A 4,266-nucleotide genomic window follows, 5' to 3' on the forward strand; every position below is an offset into this window, starting at 1 on the left:
TACATGCAAATCTATTTGCTTTTCTAAGTATTTCTCAGAATTTCTCAGTATTTCTTAGAAAAGCAAATATATATATATATATATATATATATATATATATATATATATATATATATATATATATATATATATATATATATATATATATATATATATATATATATATATGTGTGTGTATGTGTGTGTATATATACACGCATGTATATATATATATATATATATATATATATATATATATATATATATATATATATATATATATATATATTATCCCTGGGGATAGGGGAGAAACAGTTCTTCCAACGCATTCCTCACGTGTCGTAGAAGGCGAATAGAGGGGATGGGAGCGGGAGCCAGAAACCCTCCCCTCCTTGTATTTTAACTTTCTAAAATGGGAAACAGAAGGAGTCACGCGGGGAGTGCTCATCCTCCTCGATGGCTCAGAGTGGGGTGTCTTAATGTGTGTGGCTGTAACCAAGATGTGAAAAAAGGAGAGATAGGTAGTATGTTTGAGGAAAGGAACCTGGATGTTTTGGCTCTGAGTGAAACGAAGCTGAAGGGTTTGGGAATGTCTTGGGAGTAAAGTCAGGGGTTAGTGAGAGGACAAGAGCAAGGGAAGGAGTAGCACTACTCCTGAAACAGGAGTTGTGGGAGTATTTGATAGAATGTAAGAAAGTAAATTCTAAATTAATATGGGTAAAACTGAAAGTTGATGGAGAGAGATGGGTGATTATTGGTGCATATGCACCTGGGCATGAGAAGAAAGATCATGAGAGGCAAGTGTTTTGGGAGCAGCTGAATGAGTGTGTTAGTGGTTTTGATGCACAAGACCGGGTTATAGTGATGGGTGATTTGAATGTAAAGGTGAGTAATGTGGCAGTTGAGGGAATAATTGGTATACATGGGGTGTTCAGTGTTGTGAATGGAAATGGTGAAGAGCTTGTAGATTTATGTGCTGAAAAAGGACTGGTGACTGGGAATACCTGGTTTAAAAAGCGAGATATGCATAAGTATACGTATGTAAGTAGGAGAGATGGCCAGAGAGCGTTATTGGATTATGTGTTAATTGACAGGCGCGCGAAAGAGAGACTTTTGGATGTTAATGTGCTGATAGGTGCAACTGGAGGGATATCTGATCATTATCTTGTGGAGGCGAAGGTGAAGATTTGTATGGGTTTTCAGAAAAGAAGAGTGAATGTTGGGGGGAAGAGGGTGGTGAGAGTAAGTGAGCTTGGGAAGGAGACTTGTGTGAGGAAGTACCAAGAGAGACTGAGAACAGAATGGAAAAAGGTGAGAGCAAATGAGGTAAGGGGAGGGGGGAGGAATAGGATGTATTTAGGGAAGCAGTGATGACTTGCGAAAATATGTTTGTGGCATGAGAAGCGTGGGAGGTAGGTTGATTAGAAAGGGTAGTGAGTGGTGGGTTGAAGAAGTAAGATTATTAGTGAAAGAGAATAGAGAGGCATTTCGACGATTTTTGTAGGGAAAAATGCAAATGAGTAAGAGATGTATAAAAGAGAGAGACAGGAGGTCAAGAGAAAGGTGCAAGAGGTGAAAAAGTGGGCAAATGAGAGTTGGGGTGAGAGAGTATCATCAAATTTTAGGGAGAATAAAAAGATGCTCTGGAAGGAGGTAAATAAAGTGCGTAAGACAAGGGAGCAAATGGGAACTTCAGTGAAGGCGGCTAATGGGGAGGTGATAACAAGTAGTGGTGATGTAAGAAGGAGATGGAGTGAGTATTTTGAAGGTTTGTTGAATGTGTTTGATGATAGAGTGGCAGATATAGGGTGTTTTGGTCGAGGTGGTGTGCAAAGTGAAAGGGTTAGGGAAAATGATTTGGTAAACAGAGAATAGGTAGTAAAGCTATGCGGAAGATTAAAGCCGGCAAGGGAGCAGGTTTGGATGGTATTGCAGTGGAATCTATTAAAAAAGGGGGTGACTGTATTGTTGACTGGTTGTTAAGGTTATTTAATGTATGTATGATTCATGGTGAGGTGCCTGAGGATTGGCGGAATGCTTGCATAGTGCCATTTACAAAGGCAAAGGGGATAAGAGTGAGTGCTCAAATTAAAGAGGTATAAGTTTGTTGCGTATTCCTAGTAAATTATATGGTCGGGTATTGATTGATAGGTGAAGGAATGTACAGAGCATCAGATTGGGGAAGAGCAGTGTGGTTTCAGAAGTGGTAGAGGATGTGTGGATCAGGTGTTTGCTTTGAAGAATGTATGTGAGAAATACTTAGAAAAGCAAATGGATTTGTATGTAGCATTTATGGATCTGGAAAAGGCATGCGATAGAGTTGATAGAGTTGCTCTGTGGAAGGTACTAAGAATATATGGTGTGGGTGGCAAGTTGTTAGAAGCAGTGAAAAGTTTTTATCGAGGATGTAAGGCATGTGTACGTGGAGGAAGAGAGGAAAGTGATTGGTTCTCAGTGAATGTAGGTTTGCGACAGGGGTTTCTGAATTGGAATGATGTGGCATACCGGGGGCGACTTGCTGTCAATGGATTGAACCAGGGCATGTGAAGCGTCTGGGGTAAACCATGGAAAGTTCTGTGGGGCCTGGATGTGGAGAGGGAGCTGTGGTTTCGGTGCATTATTACATGACAGCTAGAGACTGAGTGTGAATGAATGTGGCCTTTGTTGTCTTTTCCTAGCGCTACGTCGCACACATGTGGGGGAGGGGGTTGTTATTTCATGTGTAGCGGGGTGGCGATGGGAATTAATAAAGGCAGACAGTATGAATTATGTACATATGTATATATGTATATATCTCTGTGTGCACATATATGTATATTTTGAGATGTATAAGTATGTATATTTGCGTGTGTGGACGTGTAAGTATATACATGTGTATGGGGGTGGGTTGGGCCATTCTTTCGTCTGTTTCCTTGCGCTACCTCACTAACGCGGTAGACAGCGACAAAGAAAAATAACCCACATCTCCTCTGGCCATTACTACTATTAATTCAACTCTTTCAGCATAAATTAATATGCCCAGCCATCTAGGAAGCATTGTTATAGGAGGAGGTACTGGTTTTATCGGAACAGCTCCCAGCAACAGGCTAAAGCAAGGAGGTTATGAAGTGTTAGTTGTATCCAGGAAGCCAGGCCCTTACAAAACCAGTTGGGTACTTAGCTCAGGCCATTAAAGAATCCAGTGTCAAGCCCAAGGTATTTGTTTCTGCTTCAGGAGTTGGCTATTACCCACCAAAGCAAGGTGAAGTGTATGCAGAGGATGGTCCTGGTGGAGACTTTGATTTTCTTCTCTCGTTTGTGTTCTGACTGGGAAAATGCTGTAAATCTTCCTCCTAGCCTTAATGTAAGGACAGTCAAGATAAGAACAGGTGTGGTACTGGGTCGTCAAGGTGGAATGATTCAGCAGCTCATTGTACCATTTTACATGGGCTTTGGGGGTCCAGTGGGAAGTGGTGAACAACCTATGCCTTGGATTCATATTCATGATATAGTTGGCCTCTTCATCCATGCAATTGAAAATGAAAGTGTCAGTGGAGTTGTAAATGGAGTAGCCCCACAAATTATAACAAACAAAGAATTTGCAAGAGCTTTTGGGGAAGCTCTCTGGAGACCCTCCTTTATACCACTGCCAACATTTTTGTTAATGCCCTTTTCAGTGAAGAACGAGCTAAAATTATGACGGAAGGACAAAAAGTGATACCAAAGAAAGCCCTTGAAACTGGATATATATTCAGATACCCAGACATTAAATCAGCTTCTTATGAATTTGCAAAACTTATATATGCAGATGTACTTGTTTAAGTCTTAAGTAATTAAGAATATAAAAGATTATAAAGGGCTGTGTAAACTAGCTATCTTACTTCAGAAACAACTTTTATTACACAATTTGGGGAAGGCCTTTTATTTTTCAAAGGTAGTATAGCACTGTGTTGTGCAGGATTACATTCATTAGTTCTTTTAGACAGTAAGTTATGAAGGTATGCACATACAGTGTAAAGTAGTTCCATGTCAGTTCTTAGTGCCTCTCAGGGTTGGCTCTGAAGTGTTAATTCATGATGCTGAAGTCTGTTGCCTGCTTTAATTATGACTGACTCACTGTTCATAAAATAGTGTAATTTTTCATTTATACTGAATATGTATCATATGAGTTAGTTGAACTTAGAATATTTAAGGTTTGCATCATCATCATCATCATCATCATCATAATAATAATAATAATAATAATGATAATAATAATAGGGGAGAAAGAATACTTCCCACGTATTCCAAGCGTGTCGTAGAAGGCGA

General features: G+C 39.7%; 1 pseudogene; it reads left to right on the top strand.

Moving 5' to 3' along the window:
- The first annotated feature begins 2,969 nt into the window (after positions 1–2,969).
- Positions 2,970–3,780, top strand: LOC139748757 (epimerase family protein SDR39U1 pseudogene; annotated as a pseudogene).
- The last annotated feature ends 486 nt before the right edge of the window (positions 3,781–4,266 follow it).

The sequence above is a fragment of the Panulirus ornatus genome, chromosome 1, assembly GCF_036320965.1.
Source record: "Panulirus ornatus isolate Po-2019 chromosome 1, ASM3632096v1, whole genome shotgun sequence".
NCBI lineage: Eukaryota > Metazoa > Arthropoda > Malacostraca > Decapoda > Palinuridae > Panulirus > Panulirus ornatus.